The following is a 21,527-nucleotide window of genomic DNA, read 5'->3' as shown; positions in this document are numbered from 1 at the left end:
TCTGACTGCCAGCCCTTAACAGGCTTAGACAAGCTGTTTGATGAGGTGGTAAGTAGCCTGCAGCTGCAGAGAACAGGCCAGGAAGGGTCTTGGTAAACAAACTGGGCTTCAAAGAGAGCAGGACAGTAAGGAATGCCAGTCAGGCCTAACCCCTCTTCCTGTACTGCCCACCCAGATGGCAGCCACAGAAATGGAATTTGCAGGAGGTCTGGAACTGGAGTGCTAAGGGAAATGAGCCACACAAGTAGGTTGGCTTAGCAAGCTCTTTCTCCTAAGGAGAGAAATGTTCCATATTTAATTTTAAAGTACAGTGCCTTGTAGTGCAAGAAAATGACACTCTTTGGCAGAAGCTGTCATGCTTTTGTGTGGCACCCTGTGCCCCATTGGTGAGAGATGCCCCCCTGCCTGAACCCCGGAACATAGCATAGCATAGCAACTTAAATCTGCTGGCTGAAACTACAAAGAAAAGTAGGACTGTCCTGCTGGAACCCTGATGCACACTTGTAACTACAGCCGAGGACTTAGCCTTGCTTCACAAAGGATTAAGGAGTGGACTTCCTGAAACAGAGCTCACTTGAACCATCTCCTTGAAGAAGTCCCCTGACTGGAGTACGTCCAGTGGACTTTTAAGGATTTGGCCAGGTGCATGTTGCAGGTGCATGGTGAGTATTGTAGTCCCAACCTTCCAAAGACCATCTCAGGCCTTCTAGACCCTGGGTTGTGTATTTTTAACACTTTGAACCCTCAGGGGAACTTCAGGAAGATGCTGGGAGGAGTTTGGAGCAACTTTTGGAAAAAGCTCTGTAAGGTGACTGACCTGTTGGCTCGAGACGGGCCGGCGATCGAACCGTGGCCCAGCCTGGATTTCAGGTTCGTCCCGCTGAAAGCTCCGGAGCTCAAGACTTCCAGGATTTCACCAAGGCCTTATGCTTAGCCAAGCCGCCATCATCGACTCGAATCCGGGTCTGAAGAGGAACCTTGCTCAGGGACGAGAGAAGATCCTCCAGAAAAGGTTCTAAGTGCAAAGTTCTAATCCTGCTTAGTGTATGCGACCAGGGCTCCATCGCGGTCAGCCTCAATCTTTGACCTTGTCCTGGTCAAGCACAACCAGATGTCCCAATTTGGACTATATGTGTTTAAGCACTACAGAGGGTTTATTCTTTAAAAATTCATAATTCCGGATCCCTAAATTAGATTTATGTCATTTTTGAGTCATTTTAATCATTTTAATCATACAAATATTTCATATTTTTATAAATTGGTAGTGGATTTTTGTGTGTTCTGTCTTATTTATTTAATATATTGGTGTTTTTAAATGCTTCATACACTTGTCGTCTAAGTTCAGCCTGTCTACTAGCAGCCAGCTACCAAGGGTCGAGCCAAGGCTAATGTATTGAGACATTAAAGTGACCATATATTGCGTTGGTGACCTTATTGCTAGTGGTAGGTGCACACCTACCCCTACCGACATTCCACCTTCCAACATTTGTCAACATGCATAAATATCTGTGTCAAATATCACAATATAAAAACTTATAGAAAAAAAGTGCTACACACGACAAGTGAACCCAACATCTTTATCACCAGAAGGTTGAGCACATTCCAGAGACACAGAAGAATTGTGTTTGATATTGCGCCAACTGTTTCCCCCACTTACGACTCCTATGCCATCTGCAGGTCCGTGAATTTGCTTGTAAGTCTGACCGTGGTCATTCATTGCTGCATAGGGACATTTTTGGTGACTATTGATCCATCCTCTATTTATTTAAGTATTCACAATTGACCAGTGCAAATAGCTATAAGCATTACTTCTTAAATGCTGGTGATCACAAAACACTGCGTTCATCATTGCAATTGGTTCTATGGCTTGGAACTGAACTAATTCATATCCTACTCCAATGACTGCGGCAAATTTATAAAAAAAATGTTACTGGGTGATTTACCACCCCACTTACACCTGGGAATTCCACTCTTGCACAGTTTGTAATCAGGGCCGCAGGATTTTTAAGTGCAAAGTTCTAATCCTGCTTAGTGTATGCGACCAGGGCTCCATCGCGGTCAGCCTCAATCTTTGACCTTGTCCTGGTCAAGCACAACCAGATGTCCCAATTTGGACTATATGTGTTTAAGCACTACAGAGGGTTTATTCTTTAAAAATTCATATTTCCGGATCCCTAAATTAGATTTATGTCATTTTTGAGTCATTTTAATCATTTTAATCATACAAATATTTCATATTTTTATAAATTGGTAGTGGATTTTTGTGTGTTCTGTCTTATTTATTTAATATATTGGTGTTTTTAAATGCTTCATACACTTGTCGTCTAAGTTCAGCCTGTCTACTAGCAGCCAGCTACCAAGGGTCGAGCCAAGGCTAATGTATTGAGACATTAAAGTGACCATATATTGCGTTGGTGACCTTATTGCTAGTGGTAGGTGCACACCTACCCCTACCGACATTCCACCTTCCAACATTTGTCAACATGCATAAATATCTGTGTCAAATATCACAATATAAAAACTTATAGAAAAAAAGTGCTACACACGACAAGTGAACCCAACATCTTTATCACCAGAAGGTTGAGCACATTCCAGAGACACAGAAGAATTGTGTTTGATATTGCGCCAACTGTTTCCCCCACTTACGACTCCTATGCCATCTGCAGGTCCGTGAATTTGCTTGTAAGTCTGACCGTGGTCATTCATTGCTGCATAGGGACATTTTTGGTGACTATTGATCCATCCTCTATTTATTTAAGTATTCACAATTGACCAGTGCAAATAGCTATAAGCATTACTTCTTAAATGCTGGTGATCACAAAACACTGCGTTCATCATTGCAATTGGTTCTATGGCTTGGAACTGAACTAATTCATATCCTACTCCAATGACTGCAGCAAATTTATAAAAAAAATGTTACTGGGTGATTTACCACCCCACTTACACCTGGGAATTCCACTCTTGCACAGTTTGTAATCAGGGCCGCAGGATTTTTAATAAACAATGTGGTGTATGTGCCATTTTTTGTGCATTTTTTTAGCAGTTTTGTGCCATCTAATAGCTAATGTTAAATCAAACCGCTCAACTTACAAAGGACAATGTGGTGCAACAATGTGTCAAACGGTTTTAGATCCATTCTTCCCCCTGCATCCTGGTATAAATAAGTCCAAATATATTTTTGCCCATGTCCTCTGAAAAAACTGAGGCTACATTCATTCAAGAGAGTACCAGTCTATAGCTGCATTGAGAACTCCTGAGGTCTAGCAACAAAGCAAAAGTCTACATTCTCAAAAGAGGTAAAAATGTTCAGGTTTATGACAGGGGCCTGAGCATAATTTCAGAATTCGGTGCTTGCAAGAACAATCTGTATACAGATATTTCAATAAACGTAGCGACGTTTATCACCAAGATTAGAAGAGGTTAGAATAGGGGGACCTGCCACAAGACTATAACTTCTCCTTTCTTGATCCATGTGGCTTAGCTGCTCAATTTCGAGGTCTTTACTTGGACAGCTCATCATTGGAGACACTCTCCGCTCCACCATCTAGTCAACCACGGACCAGTGCAAATATCACCAGTCATGGTTGCAGTTCTACATATTTGCCACAAAGTTTGGCAGAATTAATACTATTAAAGACTGCAAAGAAAAAGTTGGTACTCTTCAAGTAATAGGTGAGAAAACATTTCTAACATACTTAGAATTCCATCTACCAAGTCGAGGGGAGATACAGACACAAACTAAGGGGGTCATTAGGATGACCACAGGTACCCCCCATGCACACCCCCCACCCCCTGGCACCCTGGGGCCCCGCCACCATATTAGGATGGGGCAGGAAATATGCTTTTCCAGGGTGGCTTTTCCACGGCGGAAAAGCCCCCCTGGAAAAGCATATTTCCTGCCCCATCCTAATATGGCTGGCGGTGTCTAATAGACACCGCCACCATATTAGAGCTTTTCTGCCACGGTCGGAAGGCGAGGAAAGGAAGACCAACATAATGTAGTGTAGTTCCTATTTCCCTTATAGGCTCTGTGCATTGGAATAATATACAATATAGTTTTAGCATAGGACTGAGGTCAGTATTCTCCTATTCTCCTATCGAGTAAATTAAACTTAATTGATTTATGTGCCAGCTAACTCAGAGGTCACTAGAAATTTCTCGAATGAACAAGAAGGGATTCGTTTCTGACAACCGCATAAACATGACAACTATTTTTCCCTTTAGAATCGGAACAGTCTCAGAATTGTGGAAACAATAGATAACAGTTTCACTCAGTCAATCGTGCATGCTTCGTTTCTGCAGAGTTACACAGAAGGAATAGACGGGCCCATCAAAAACCACAGGGATACTTAGCCTCATGTTTTAGTCTACATTTAAAGAAAGCTTTCGTCGCTTACCGAATGGGCCTGCACTATTCAAAGGATTTAAGACCTTCTTGGAAACATCAAAACGAAAGCCCCCACTGTAGACTATGTGGCCAGAAGGAAACTTTAATGCACTTGTTATGTGCATGTCCGACTCTATTGGCTTTAGGAAGACGATACCTACGGGCCAGCTTTAGCACGTTAAAGATCCGCACTTGCCGGCAAGCAGTAACAAGCTGGCTAGGAGGCACCTCCTCCATCTTGGCATGTCGTGGACTCAAATTCATGACCAAGGTAACAAAACGGCTACAAGAAATTTAACTGACAAAAGGTTCTTAAAGTCTAGCACAAAGAGGGATTCGAGGCTTGAAGGCCGCTGCGGTATAAACGACATCATCAAAATCTTGCTAAAGAACTTGACCGTAACAATACACTGAATGGGACGAAATAAGATTGGTGTTGTCTCTTTTACCCATGACAGAATATTTATTCTTTTATATTGCACAAAACTTTGTAATTTTAATCTGTTCGAAGATTGTAACGGTTGTTATTAATCACATAATAAAATTAACTTGAACTTGAATAGACAGGCGTTTCAATAAAAGGATTTATTGAACAGTCTTTTTTCTCATGCAAGAGATATGAGCTGTTACGATCGTTAGACAGTATGCAAGATATAAAATGTACAGCGGGAGCAGTAAAAAGAAATAATACTGTAATAGCATTGTCTTTTACCTATGACCTATATTCATGTACATACATAAATAACACAGCTAAAATGTGAATACTCGTCTGGTGCTTCTAAATAGTTCTACCCTAGTGTACCTAACCTAAGTGTAGTACGAGGTAAGAAGTAGGTGCTGTTTTCTGTAGTATGGTATGCTATAGTTTAAGTTTAGTTAGTAAGTATGTCAAGAGTCAATCCAGGTTCTAGTCTGCTCCAAACCTTAGAATGAGAGAGGTTAGAATCTCTTTCCGGGTCTCGATCTCTAATACCCCGCGAAGGGAATAAGAAAATACTGGAGCAGGATTCCCTGCGAGGAGGATGACAGCGTCTGGTCAGTGCGTCAGGCGGGGACTCAAATTCCTTCCGAAATTGCCGTGGCGAGTTGCAGCCGAGCCGTGCAAGTATGTAGTCATGCAGACGGTAGGTAGCCGTAACTTGTCATTGCCAGTGAAGGTATATTTATATCTGGGAGGTACTTATCAATGCTAGCATTGACGTAAAGTCGGGCAGAGGAAGACGTCCTGAATGAACCCTTAGGGTATAGCGGTTCATGCATAATAAATGAGTTCTTGGAGAAATCAATAATCCAAGCAGGGAATGTCCCAATGGCTTACGGGTCTGGTTTCTATGAAGCTGTGACGTGGGATGGGCGGATGTAGGTGACTGTAGATGCCTGTATTTGGATTGCATGGCCAATGCCTAAATATGGGTTGGGATTCTATGCCTAAATAAGGACATGATTCAGTAAACCTATGTACGGGTAGCTAAATCGACACAACAATAAGAGCCAAGCTGGAGAACACCAGCAGCAACATCTCCATGTGTCAACTGATGGGTGTGGGATGAGACGTGACCAAAAAGAAGGTAGGAATCTGACTGAGAGCCGTGCTAACGAGGATCCCACTACCACAATCCAATGGAAGGGCTGTGCTTTTGTCACATGTTGTCAGCTGTATTACAGTTAACCCTAGCCCCTGGGCTCAGTCTTTAAGACTTGCTTTTTTTAACTGTTTTTTAGACAAACTTAATTCATAAGATGGTATTGGGCAGGTTTGTGAGACTTTTTGAGTTGCAATCTAGCATGTAGACACTCTGAATTTAGTAAATAGGCGCTTTACAAATCCCTTAACATAATATAACACAACTTTCTGCTACTTACCTGAGAATTTGAGAGTTGTGGCTGCCAGTCACTTAGCACTTAACTAGTGCCCTATTTGTAGTTCTCTACTTGGAACTGAAATCTACAAAGAAAAAAAGCCTCTCAGACTAGAAATGCCTCTAACAACATTCTGAGTGATATATCTTATAAAACTCCAGCCGCCCACACTCTAATGTGTACAAAATGGCCACAGGATAAATCCAGAGGGCGTGATTCACAAACTGTACCTTGTAGTTAGGCATGGGCGGAAAATCCGTTTCGCTCGCGGATTTTGCGGATTTTCGGGAAATTCGCAATCCGCGAGATTCGCGAATCTCCCGCAAAATCCGCAAATCCGCGAGCAGCGGATTTTGCTCGCACTGCTCGCACTGTTCGCGTGAGTTCGCGTGAGTTCGCGCCCCGGGAATAAGTGCAAAATTGCAGAAATACGATTTTAGCAAACTGAAAGTAACTACTTACCAGGTTCAAAAGTTCAGGCTCATCATTAGTAGCCATTTCCTGTAGTGCTTGCTGAGGGGCCCCTCCAGAGTTCAGTTGCCAGTTGCAACTATTATGTGACCCTGCTCTGAACCTCAGAATAGTTATACATATGCCACAAAGGTCCTGAATTACAGCTAAGGGAGACAAGCAGGAGCCAGGCTGGCAGTTCAAATCCATTAATCAGCCCCTAATTCATTATTGTCAGTTGGGGCAGGGCAGGTGTTGTAACTAATTTTGCAACAATGAAAGCACTTAGCAAGTGCAAAAGTTCACTAATCAGGAAGCACTAAGGAAGCAGGTGCCAGCTAAAAAAATATTCTGTGACACATTAATCAGCCCCAAATTAATTCAGGTCACTTGAGGCAGGGAAGGTGTGCTTGCGTTGCCACAATAATGTACACCGACTGGACAACCAGAGGGTGCTGTGATGAAACAGAGGGTGGCATGGGTGGGCCAGAGGGTGGCATGAGTAGTCAGAGAGTGGCAGTGGTGACAGAGAGTGGCAGTGATGAAGAAGAGTGTCCCAAACAGGCTGGACACGTAGAAACAACAAGCTCGCGAAACTTGCGACCCGACAGGTAAGTTCGCAATTTGCGACATTGTACAAAACCCTCGCGAACTGGCAGAAACCCGCGCAAACACACAAAAAAAAAAAATCCGCAAATTCGCGAGAATTCGCGGATTTTGCGGATTGCGAGTTCGCAAATCCGCAAAATTCGCGAACGCGAGATTCGCAAAATTCGCCCATGCTTACTTGTAGTACATTTGTAGTATTCCAAAGTTTATTACAATAAGCTATCCACAAACTAACTTTGTAGTTATTTACACTTTTGAGTAAGTTTACTACTTTTCCGTTTTCTCAAACTGCACTTTTGCAGTTATTTACACCTTTGAGTAAGTTTACTACTTTGTGGTATTCTCAAACTGCACTTTTGTAATAATTATTTAACAAGGGGTCTCTGAATTAAGCAGAATACTCTCACCCAGTCAAGATATCAGGGCTAGATCCAACACCGTTTTTTAGCTCACTGCACCATCCCTGCTCAGAACCTGGCTATATGCAAATTAGTCTGTTCCTGTCCCAGTGCATGATGGGAACAGGGCAAACCAAACTACCAAGCCAATTCTTACACTGGGAAGGAAACAAGCTTCCGGGGACCGGTTTCTGGCATTTCAGCCGTCGTCAGCCCGGCTTGCTTGAATCCTGATGGTGCAATGAACAAGGGACTCACATCTGAGTATACCCTTCCACGGTTATGGTGGACAAAATATTTCACAACAAGGGGTGGTGATGGACAGAGTCTCTGAATTAAGCAGAATACTCTCACCCAGTCAAGAGATCAGGGCTAGATCCAACACCGTTTGTTAGCTCACTGCACCATCCCAGCTCAGAACCTGGCTATATGCAAATTAGTCTGTTCCTGTCCCAGTGCATGATGGGAACAGGGCAAACCAAACTACCAAGCTAATTCTTACACTGGGAAGGAAACAAGCTTCCGGGGACCGGTTTCTGGCATTTCAGCCGTCGTCGGCCCGGCTTGCTTGAATCCTGATGGTGCAGTGAGCAAGGGACTCACATCTGAGTATACCCTTCCACGCTTGTGGTGGACAAAATATTTAACAACAAGGGGTGGTGATGGACAGAGTCTCTGAATTAAGCAGAATACTCTCACCCAGTCAAGAGATCAGGGCTAGATCCAACACCGTTTTTTAGCTCACTGCACCATCCCAGCTCAGAACCTGGCTATATGCAAATTATTCTGTTCCTGTCCCAGTGCATGATGGGAACAGGGCAAACCAAACTACCAAGCCAATTCTTACACTGGGAAGGAAACAAGCTTCCGGGGACCGGTTTCTGGCATTTCAGCCGTCGTCGGCCCGGCTTGCTTGAATCCTGATGGTGCAATGAGCAAGGGACTCACATCTGAGTATACCCTTCCACGCTTATGGTGGACAAAATATTTAACAACAAGGGGTGGTGATGGACAGAGTCTCTGAATTAAGCAGAATACTCTCACCCGGTCAAGAGATGAGGGCTAGATCCAACACCGTTTTTTAGCTCACTGCACCATCCCAGCTCAGAACCTGGCTATATGCAAATTAGTCTGTTCCTGTCCCAGTGCATGATGGGAACAGGGCAAACCAAACTACCAAGCCAATTCTTACACTGGGAAGGAAACAAGCTTCCGGGGAACGGTTTCTGGCATTTCAGCCGCCGTCGGCCCGGCTTGCTTGAATCCTGATGGTGCAATGAGCAAGGGACTCACATCTGAGTATACCCTTCCACGCTTATGGTGGACAAAATATTTAACAACAAGGGGTGGTGATGGACAGAGTCTCTGAATTAAGCAGAATACTCTCACCCAGTCAAGAGATCAGGGCTAGATCCAACACCGTTTTTTAGCTCACTGCACCATACCAGCTCAGAACCTGGCTATATGCAAATTAGTCTGTTTCTGTCCCAGTGCATGATGGGAACAGGGCAAACCAATCTACCAAGGCAATTCTTACACTGTGAAGGAAACAAGCTTCCGGGGACCGGTTTCTGGCATTTCAGCTGTCGTCGGCCCGGCTTGCTTGAATCCTGATGGTGGAATCAGCAAGGGACTCACATCTGAGTATACCCTTCCACACTTGTGGTGGACAAAATATTTAACAACAAGGGGTGGTGATGGACAGAGTCTCTGAATTAAGCAGAATACTCTCACCCAGTCAAGAGATCAGGGCTAGATCCAACACCGTTTTTTAGCCCTCTGCACCATCCCAGCTCAGAACCTGGCTATATGCAAATTAGTCTGTTCCTGTCCCAGTGCATGATTTGCATATAGCCAGGTTCTGAGCTGGGATGGTGCAGTGAGCTAAATAACGGTGATGGATCAAGCCCTGATCTTTGGACTGGGTAATATTGGTCTGCTTAATTCAGACACTCTGTTCATCACCACCCCCTTTTCTGAATCGTTTTTGGCCACTATAGGTGTGGCAGGGTATACTCAGACATGAGTCCCTTGCTCACTGCACCATCAGGATTCAAGCAAGCCGGGCCGACGACGGCTGACATGCCAGAAACCGGTCCCCGGTAGCTTGTCTCCTTTCTGGTGAAGAATTGGCTTGTTAGTTTAGTCTGCCCTGTTCCCATGATGCACTGGGCCAGGGACAGACTGATTTGCATATAGCCAGGTTCTGAGCTGGGATGGTGCAGTGAGCTAAATAACGGTGATGGATCAAGCCCTGATCATTGGACTGGGTAAGAGTGGTCTGCTTAATTCAGCCACTCTGTTCATCATCACCCCCTTTTCTGAATCGCTTTTGTAATAATTAACACTTTTTTGGAAGGTTCCTTATTTTCTGGGGGAGGGTGTTGTAGTACCATACTTTTTACAAAAATGCAAGTAACAACAAAAGTGCAAACTGATACAAAAATGCAGTTTGCACATACGGAAGGTAGTTAATTTACCCAAAAGTGTAAATTTACTCAAAAGTGCAAGTTACCTTTGTGAATCAGGTCTAGTGATTGTATATAACGATAATACCTCCCTCCAATGATACCCTATATATAGTGGGAGGGTTAATATAACTGGGGCTTATCTCAAATCTGTAGTCTTAGACTTCTGGAGAAGATATTTACCTTGCATTGATACCTACCCTATCCTTCACTTAACGTGTACAAGCAACTCCATTTCTCACTTACTTGAAAGAAAAAGTGTGTTTTTTTACTTTCTTTTAACAACGCTCCTGTCTTTCTTGTTTACTGCACACAATCATTGTGCTTTTTCTCCTTCTTTGCACAAGTACCTCTAATATTTAACATGTTTTCAGTATCACACATCTGCACCTGCGCACATGAAGTGTGCAAGAGACTCTGCTCGTCGCTATTCACTTTGCACAAACACATTTTCGACACTTGTACTTGTGACATGGGTGTTTCTCGTCTACTTTGCTGGCAGAAAAGTATACTATCTTATTTACTTTACGTAAGCCTCACACCCTATACCACTGTTGTAAATGAATCTAGGACCCTAGTGTAATTTTCCCGATTCATGCCCTTATATAGGTATAAATTACCCGATCCTTATATAGGCATAGAAATCATTACCATATTTGGACTGAGCCTATGCAGCCCAAATACGGCATGGCTACTTCCACTAAGTTCGCAGAATCAACAACGATATCTTAGAAAAACCTGCCTTCAGCAGCTAGGGACTTCCCCTCGCCTGAATACTAATTCATCTAGGAAATCATGGAGATTTCAAAGAACTGAGTATTTGAGTTACGTTATTAAGTCCAATCATACGTAAAACTCAGCACCTTCAAAGTATAAATATGCCTACATTTGCCCAGACAAACACACAGTGGTTTGGAGCAGATCGACTAACTACTTGCCCGACGCCCTGCAGCAGCAAGTGCCGAAGGAAGCCGACCCTCTATCTGACGCACTGAGAGAGATGCTGTCTTTTCTCCTGCCGAGAAATCCAGCTCCAGTGTTTCCAGGCTACCTTTGTGGGTTGCTGGGAAATCGAGTCCTGAGAGAGAGATACACTTAGAGAATTCTTAGATAGATCCTTGGCAGAGAAATACTAAACTTAAGCTACTCCTCACTTACTTCTTCCCTTGTACTAGACTTAGGTTAGGGACACCGGGAAAGGCATATTTTAGAAGCACCAGTTGAGTACTTTCAGTCATTATTTTATTACTGTATGTATTTTATACGTTTTAGGCAACTTATGGCTTAGAAACCATATCATGCTTTTACAGTACAACTTTATAATACTTTTCGTATTATACGCCCTGTACTTTATAACCAGTATTACGATTGTAGCAGTACATTTCTTATGCTTGAGAAAGAAGACTGTTCAATAAATACCTTTTATTGAAAATGCCCGTCTCTCTATTTTCTCAGCACCTCTGGTGAAACGAAGCATGCACGATTGACTGAGTAAAATAGTTATCTATTGTTTCCACGACTCTAAAGATTGATTTCTTATTCTTGGGAAACAAAGTTGTCATGGTTATGCGGTTGTCAGAAACTAATCCCTTCTTGTTTATTCGAGAAAGTTTCTAGTGAACTCTGAGCTAGCTCGCACTCACAATTAAGTATAATATGTACGATAGAGACCTAGTCGACCTCAGTCCTACGTCTAAACTATAGTATATGTTATTCCAATGCGCAGAGCCTATTGGGAATATAGGAACTACACTACACCCCCATTGCGTCATTTCTACTGTGCCATATTTGTGCAAACATCTCTGTTTTTTCTCAGTCACTTTGAACACACATGCTTTCCATAGCACACTTACTTTTCCGAAGCTCCTCTGTTCTTTTCCACTTAATTTGTACCAACAACTCTTGTTTATTACTTACAAAGCTCTAGGTTTGCTTTCATTTGCTTTGTTCTTGGCACAAGAAGCTTTTCTTTTTTTCACATACTTTTAACCCTTAACTGTTGTTTTTGACATGTTTTTTAAAGGTCACTGGTGCAGTAGTAAGCCTCAGCAAGGCCCACCAGTGCAAGGGGTTCATCCTTCTCTGCACAAATTCCTCAGACCAATAGGAAGAAGTTGGCACAGAAACTAGAATAGAAAAGATAACATTTATTACACCTCATGAGGTGGTGCTACGATTCAGACAGTACCCTTCGGTATTGCAAGAAGTAGCACCACAAACTAAGAGAGCATGGTCCATTTATACCCACACAGGGGCTCAAAAGAAGGCGGTACAAACACAGAAGCTAGTTTTATGTACATATAAGGTAATATAGAAAGGCACAATCGATCAGTGGGAGGAGCTAACGGTTTTGGAACTGGTAAACACATTCCTGTCTGATACTAATCACTAACAGATGTAGACCCTACTGGGCATGCGCGAAAGTGGGGGATGCTAAATATAACTCGTTGCCGGGCAGATTTCAAGCGCAGTTAACAGGAAGATAAGACAAAGCACAAGGTCGACACGCGGCAGTATGTAGCAAACAAAATGGCTGCCATGAATACAAAATGGAGTCCACTGAATGTCACGATAATAGCTAAAACTGAGATGTCTTCTGCTGATGCTTAATCTAATCGCTGTTAAATTACAACAGAAAGCTTACGAGCAGGGGCCATCTTCTCGATAGACCAAGTGATTGCTGCCATGATCATAAACACAGCAAAAAAACCCTATAGCACCAATGATTATTTTCTTATTCATCTTAGCAGCAATAAAAATCAATTCTTTGCAGAAACTAAAAAAACAACCGTTGGAGCTCTTATCCCATGGGCAGCCGCTGATTTCTTCACAGAAGATTAAGACGGGTGTCACTACACTACACTACACCACACTCTGGAGAAGCGTGGCTCAATGGTTATAGCGGCAGACCCTGATGCAGAGGTCTGGCCCAGGACCAGGGTTCAATTCCTACCACGGTGGGTCTTGGACTCAATCTCCTCGGACCTGATAATTCTCGCCTCAGTGCCTAGTCTAATCATGGGTACCACTCTATGACTCTGGGCAATAGCTTGCTTAATCTCCACAACGGCCCCAGCAGCCCTTGGATGCCTGGCTTCACCTTGGGGGTGACCAGGAGAGGACATCTCACAGGAAAGCCAGGAAGGGTTCCACAGCGGTATGAATACAGCACTACGAGACCTCTGGGTAGAAGGCGCTATATAAATACAAACGCACACTACACAGGCCTGATCCCCCCCCCACTTGTCATAACGGCATTCCGTTTCCGCTAACCCAGGGCGGTAGCTCAACCTGTGTTTTTCAAAACTGCAGATTCTTTTCTTGGTCTCAAGTCGTATCACTATGCTCCAGGAATCGTTTGGTCCGGGAAGAACTCCGCAGATTCGTCAGGTAATACAGCTTGGCCTTTCTCCGTAATCAGGATCTCTCGATGATCGGTCAACACAGCAGGTTCCATCAAGGCAATGGGTACTGTGCACCCAATTTTTCAGGTTCGTCACTCGAACTGCTGTTCTCGTGGCCAGGAGTACTTGCTCTGGCCCTCACCACCTCGGCTCCAGGCAGCTTGATCTTTCGAATGAGTTCATGGCCTTCACCTGTAGATCTGTCAGAAAGTGCTTCTCAAACCTGTTGATGAATAGAAACCAAGCTATCAGTTAATTGTGCCAAATAGTCATTCATCATGACATAAGGTACATCATATACAGAACTCGGTTTCGGAACTCCCAAATATTAATTGGCCTCCCAAACACAACCTCATAGGGAGTAAGACCTGTTCGAGAATGTGGTACTGATCTGATGGACAACAATGCCAGTGGCAGCGCATCTGGCCAAGTCAAAGATGTGGAAGCCTGTATTTTCGCTATTTTCAGTTTCAGAGTAGAGTTATACCTTTTCACCAATCCAGCTGACTGTGGATGGAACACTGCATTGAACTTCTGGTTAATCCCTAATCCTTTCAGGACATATTTAATAACTTCACCAACAAAATGAGGTCCGTTATCACTCCATAAGAGTTTGCAAACACCGAGGGCCCGATGTAGGTAGCCAAATATCGGTCAGTAATGGCCGAAATTACCAAATTTCGGCCGTTACCGGCCGGTATTGGGCTTTCCAGATGTAGGTGGCATTTTTTAAGGATTCGGTATTTTACCGAATCAGTAATTTAAGGATTTGGTAAAATACTGAATTCTTAAAATACCGATTCGGTAAAATACCGAATCCAGGATGTAGGAAGCACTCAAGTTAGTGCATTCCTCAGTTAAGGATTCGTTATTTACCACCAAATAATGGTAAATATTGAAAACCCTTGAAAAAGCATTTTTTTTGCTTTTCCAACAGAACCATGTTGCAGACATACATGCCCTTAAGGCACCCATACACAATTGAGGGGTGCAACAGGGTATCAAAGTGACACTCTGCCACCCTTCAATGTTTCCCCTAATTACCGAATCGGTATTTACCGATTCAGTAATTGACATTAATTCCTATGGGCCTCCAGGCCCATAGGAATGAATGGCAATTACCGAATCGGTAAATACCAATTTGGTAATTACCGAAACTTACCGATTCGGTAATTTTTTCGGTAAAATTACCTACATCCCATTTGCCTGTTCTTAAATACCGAATCGGTATGATTCGGTATTTAAGAATCAGTAATCTGGGATTACCTACATCGGGCCCCAAATCTCTGGAAAAATTCTTCCAACAACACCATTGCTGTAGTGATAGCCGTATTGTCCTTTGCGGGGTACGCCTCGATCCATTTACTAAAGGCACTGACCACCACCAAGACATACTTTAGGTTGTTGCAATGCTCAAACTGAATGTTCTCCATTTGCAACACTTCAAAAAGTACAGTTGGTGTAGCAAACCCTCCTGCCAGAGTTCGTGTCCCTTTTCCAGGATTATATTGTAAACAGATTAAACTAGACTTTACCACTCTCTTAGCTGCGCTAGCAATTTCTGGATGCTCCCAAACTTGCATAAGCAATTTCGTTATTGCTGAAGCTCCAACATAGCCCATGTGCCATCTGAACCATAGGTTGTACAAAGGCTATAGGCAGTTTCCACCTATGCATCTGCCTATTTCGCCAACAACCCTCATCATCCAACTCTTCTTCTTCAGACCACTGTTCATGTTCTTTCACAGAAGCAGATTTCTGTATCTCTAGTACTTCTTGTCTAGCATCATGCCATCGCTCAGCTTGTGATTTCACTACATACATGGGAGTAGTGCTTCGTTGCATCGCAGTCTCACGTGCTACGTGGTCTGCAAAGGCATTACCTTGTCCAACTTTATCAGTCATTTTCTTGTGTGCACTACACTTCACAAAAGCTATTTTCTTTGGGCATGTCAGTGCAGTCAAAAGATTATTTAATAGTTCTCCGTGCATTATTTGCATCCCGTGGGATGTAAGAAAACCTCTTTCCTTCCAGAGCAGGCCAAAATCATGCGCCACTCCAAAAGCATAGCGGCTATCTGTATAAATGTTCACACATAAGTCAGTACTAAGCTCACATGCTCGTGTCAAAGCTATCAATTCAGCTGCTTGAGCCGATTTCTGTGGTATGCAAGCTGTCTCCACTATCGTGTGAATCGTAGTAATTGCATATGCAGCCGAAGTCGTAGCATCTGGCAATTTCAAACAAGACCCGTCAACCCACAAATCCCCGTCTACATCTGGAAGGGACGCATCCTGCAAATCAATGCGACCCTTTGTCTGTTCTTCAGTAAGAAATACACAATCATGTGTTTCTTGTGACTGAGGCTGAGTCACCGGATAAACTTTGTTGCCGTATCCGGTGGGTTTGGGGTTGCACATCTCTTCAATGTAATGTGAGGAGCTAGCAATGTCAATTCATATCCCGTCAGACGAGCGTTAGTTAAATGCTGCATCTTTGTTTGATTTAAAAGGGCATCAACCGCATGGGGTACCAGCACTAACAGCTTATGTGACAAAACTATCCCTTCACTTTGATGTATTGACACAGCTGTTGCCGCAACTAGACGAAAACACCCAGGCAAAGTGTGGCTCACTGGTTAGAGGAGGCATACCCTGAAGCTGAGGTCATACCCGGGACCAGGGTTCGATTCCCGACGCGGCAGAGTCCTGAACCCAATTGTCCACGGACTCGATAATTCTCGCTTCAGTGCCCACTCTAAGCACGAGTTCACACTATGCAGCTCTGGGCAACAAGCTTGCTTAATCTCCACAATGCCCCCCCCGCGGCGGGATGCCTGGCTTTCACCTTGGGGATGCCCAGCACGGGTGATCTCACAGGGAAAAACCAGGACGGGTTCCCAAGGCAAGAGCCGAGATGCCCAAGGGTAAAATCGAGCGCTATATAAGAACACACACACATACATACATACATACATACATACAACGCTCGGGCAACAGGATCAAGGACTGCTGAAAAATATACAGAGGGACTTGGCTTATCGCCATGTGTCTGGACTAAAACTGACAATGCACATTCATGTTTCTCATGCACGTAAAGTGTAAAAGGCTTCGTATAATCTGGAATACCTAACAATGGTGCTGAACAAAGGGCTTGTCGTAACTGCCGAAAAGCAGTCTCACATTCATCTGTCCATGGAAGGGGTATTGGAGTATCTTTTGTCAAAAGTGCTAGCAAAGGTTTAACAATGTATGAAAACCCCAATATCCATTGCCTGCAAAAAGGAGTAAGAACAAGAAATGCACGCACCTCTTTCTGTGTAGAAGGTACTGGTGTGTCGAAAATTGCTTGTATGCGATCTGATGTGAGTGCACGTCCCTCCTTAGACAAAAGGTGACCTAAATAGGTTACCTTTGGTCTACAATATTGCAATTTCTTTTGTGATACTTTATGATGATGTGAAGCAAGAAAAGAAAGCAAGGACAAAGTGCATTTTTCACATTGTTCAGGGGTATTAGCTGCCAACAAGATGTCATCGACATATTGTATGAGAGCCACACCTTCAGGCAAAATAAAAGAATCAAGTTGTCTTTTCAATGATTGACTATAAATATTTGGACTCTCAGTATAGCCTTGAGGAATTCTGCAAAATCTATACGATCGATTATTCAAAGTGAAACCGCACAAATATCGGCTATCAGGATGAATAGGGATCGAAAAGAAAGCGTTTTTCAAGTCTATCACAGAGAACGTGGTTGCAGTCGGGGGAACCAAAGTAAGAAGTGTCGTAATGTCAGAAACCACAGGATACTGCAGTACTACAATCTTGTTTACCTCTCTCAGGTCTATGATAAATCTATAGACCCTAGTGTCAGTATCTTTTTTCAGAATAGGAAGAATTGGGCTGTTACAAACATTAAATGGAACTTCGTCAACAACTCCAACTTGAATGAGTGCTTCTTCACCCTCCTGTGAAATTCTGTATTGAGGCAAACGTGGCAACACAGCTCCCCCCTTAACACTAATATGTACCGGTGGGATAACCATTTGATCCACATCAGTATCTGAGGTAGCCGACAAAGTTTTAGGAAGTTAAGACAAAGCAATATCTTCTTTAACAAGACAAGCTTTTTCAATCCCAGGATAATTTTCGTTCAAAATAACATGCACTCCTTCAGGAGAACATTGTATTGTAGCTCTGAAATGCTTGAGCATATCGAGACCCACAATATTGTCTGGTGTATTTGGAGAAAGCAGAAATGGACAAGGAGCACTGAATTTATCAACATGGAATGCAAATGGTTGTGACAATGGGCTAAGGTAGTGGTATTCAAACTGTGGGGCGCGCCCCCCTGGGGGTCCGTGGCTGCATTCCCAGGAGGGCGCGAATGAGTCTTCAACTATTTGCTATTTGTCACACAGTGTGTCTAGCGCTTTGCTGGGGAGAACCTGGTTTCAAGTTACAACAACAGAGTCTTCCACCCCTTATAAATGTAGTGGCAGTGTGTGCGTCCTTCAGTGCGGCCCCCAGGCAGGGCAGGCACAACGTGCAACAGCCCTACAGTAGAGTGCCACTCGGAGGCACCATCCCTCTGTGTGTGACATTGCCGCCAGCCGCTAAAGAAGCCCGCTTGCGAGGCAGCTCCTAAACGAAGCAGCTCTATGTCGAAGTGTGTGAGCTGATGGTGACGAGGGGTTTAAGAGAGCGCATGCCCACTAAGGGCTGCAGCCCCCCCCCCCCTCCTTTGTCGTGTGAGACAGCTTTCCCGGAACACATACAGCCCCACCCCAGTACCTCACTGGTCTTTAAAAGACCATTTGCTTGTTAATGAGGCTTCCTTGTTTTTCACCCCTTTGTAGAGCCCCTGAATCTCTCAGCCTACAGCTGCAAGAGTCCCAGTGTTTTTGCACTATGCTCTTCGCAGAGCGGAGAAATTAACAACGAGTTCACAGTCTCTGAGGCCACGCTGAAACAGCACCAAATTCAATGGCCAAAGCAATCCTCATGGTGAACGACTAAATTCCCATATTACCAACTTTTAAAGCGCTGGAGCCTCTGTGCCCTGTGTGGGGATACTCAATGGCCATATAACTAATAGGAGCACCAGTACGCTGCTTACTCTGTGTTTATGTTGAGATCGTGTGATCTAATAGTGATATGGGGATTTCTGTATTCTCATTATAATCAAGCTAATGCATTTTCCATGCCCTGATGTATGATGCAAGTATTTTTTGATACCATAACTGTCAGGATAACGAGTATCATGTCAGTAATTACACAATGTGCACAGTATTTCTAATTTATGTTGTTTTGGACTATGATATATACATACATATATGTACACACACGCACAATATGACACATTTTTATATAATCAGATTTGTAGATCCGATTAGTACAGCAGGTGCTGTGGCACCAGGTCCCAGTGGTATAAAGGGCCAGCTAAACCCCATGTCTGTTTTACTATTTGTACTATTAGATTATTATTACAGTATGGTCCAGTGGCCACTTGCTTTGGCAGAGTTGCTTTGCGCCTCTGAGTAATGATCTAAGGGTGGGAAAATTGTAGCAGAGGAGACACCTTTCTGGGGGCATCAGAGAGAAGACAGTTACTATGATGGGACAAAATGAGAACTCATGTTTTCAACGAAGGGCAGAGGAGACATCCCACTTGGCGAGGCAGTACTGATCAATGGTGAAGTAGGTGCAGCAGCACCAGGGTCCACTGGTCTAAGGGGCCCACTGTATTACAGTTATGTCTTTTTAAAAATAAAAAGGGTATGTGAGCTAATTTACCTTGCTAGCATTAGGACCACAGGCACCTTTGCTGCAAAAAGGGGGGCAACACATGGGAGTTCATTTTTTTTCTGGGGAAGGAAATGTGGCCTTATTATGAGAGATGCTCAATTTGGAACAGGGGAACTAGGTTCAAGTCCCAGCTTTTGCTCAACATCCTGTGATTCTTGGTGAATCACTTAATTACAAAATCTCACCTTCGGTAATGTAATTGGAGTATATTTCTTGTTGCTCAGGGCATTGGATATCATTACTATAGCAGGTGCAGTTGCATTGATCTGAGGAGTGTGAGAGGAACACAGACACCAAATTAGGGGGAGCAGAGCTTTTCTTGGTTAATTCATGTTTTTTTTTGCTTTATGAATTTGCTATTTTGTAATTCTTACATTTATTGTGGAATATATGGCATAGAAAACATCTCCCAGAAATGATCTCATAAGCTCCACCCCTGTGCTCAACCCTGCCCCTCCCCTAATCCTTGTCATAAAGGTTTGGGGGGGGCCCGGCGTAAAAATGTTTTATTTGGGGGGGGCTTAGAGCAAAAAAGTTTGAAGACCTCTGGGCTAAGGGAAGGTGTTCCATCGAAACCTATCGAAGTAATAGTTATGCCAGACAGGGGAGCCCTTGGAACCAATTGTTTAGACAAGGTGCTATGAGTAGCTCCTGTATCAACCAGAAACTGATCAGTAGAACCCAAAACATGTGCTGTAAAATAGGGACCGTCTGATCTACTGGAACTTCAACTGATTCCTTACCCCATCCTAGGCAATCCTATGCATAAGCAGAATCGTGAAAATCAGGCTGCGCGTAATCAGACATCTGGTATTGATTTCGTCACCCATCCTGTGCTCATACATTAGTATCAAACCTAGCACGATTGTTCGTATTTCCCCTAGGCCCTGAATTTCCTGAACGATTTCTCATTTGTCCCAGACCTCGTGAACTCTGTTGGTAACGCAATACTGGACAATCGGCCGCCCAATGCCCAAATGTCTTACAATACGCGCATTGATTAATAGACAAATTTGAGCGAGTGTAAGAAGAACTAAAAGATCCACGTCCGCCTCTATCATAACCTATAGAAGGCGGACCATAAGCTTGAGCCAGCATAACCTTCGCTTCTAATTCCTGACGTTCATAATATTGAGCCATAGTCAAAACAGATGCTGGAGAAGATGTAGTCCAAGAGCTTTCACTGGCTTTTAAACAGCTAGCTATCCCTGGTAACAGATTTGTAACATATTTATCAACAAAGAGCTGTCTGCACGTATTATCTGTCAATGACAGACCACTAAAATCATGAAATGCTTCCTCAAAGCGCGTAAAGAAATCAAACTGATTCATCTAGCTTTTGCTTACACAACGCTAGAACTGTCCAATCTATCTTTTTAGGGGGAATAATCGTTTTTCGCTTAACTAATATAGCTACGGGAAGATCTAATATCAACTGACATGGCTTTTGAGCTGGCTCCCTTTGCTCATCCATTTGTTCTAAATCTCTCCATTCCGCACCAAACGTTGCACGATCATTAACTTTACGGACAGTCCTCCACATATCCGGTGTTAATATCAATCCAAAAAATAAATCAATATCACACAAGGTCATAGTGCAAGAGCTAATGGCTCCCTCAACTTCCTCATAAAAAGCGGCTGGATTTTTCTGTGGGTCAGGTAACGCTGTTTTTAGTGCCAATACATCTGCCCTATTCCAGGGAGTATACACCCAATTATAGATAAAATAACCTTTAGCATCAATAGAAATGTTATCATCACTTGTACCCGCTCCTTTAGGAGGAACATACAATGGCTCGGCTTCCCGCATAGGTTTCGCATGAACTATCATTGTCTTATCTGTTCCGAAGATAGAAGCTTGCGACCCTCCGGTCTGAGATTTCCGTGCAGCTGCATCTGCAGTCTTTTTCTCCTAATTTCAAAGGAGTTGACTCAGTTCGTAATTTAACCAAACGTCTGATCGCATCAGTCACCTGAGAGAGAATAAAAAGACCATCACGCATTTGCTTATAATCAGCTGCTACATCAGCAGGTTCTAAGTCTGTAGAATATTTCCGAAAAAATTAAATAATTTCCGAGGCAAATGTCTCAGTAAAATATAACTGCTCCTTTTCTTGCCACCCTGCTATGCTATCTAAAAG

The sequence above is a fragment of the Lissotriton vulgaris genome, chromosome 4_1 (assembly GCF_964263255.1).
Source record: "Lissotriton vulgaris chromosome 4_1, aLisVul1.2, whole genome shotgun sequence".
In the NCBI taxonomy this organism is placed as follows: domain Eukaryota; kingdom Metazoa; phylum Chordata; class Amphibia; order Caudata; family Salamandridae; genus Lissotriton; species Lissotriton vulgaris.
The sequence above is the reverse complement of the archived record's forward strand: the minus strand, read 5'-3'. Positions refer to the sequence as shown.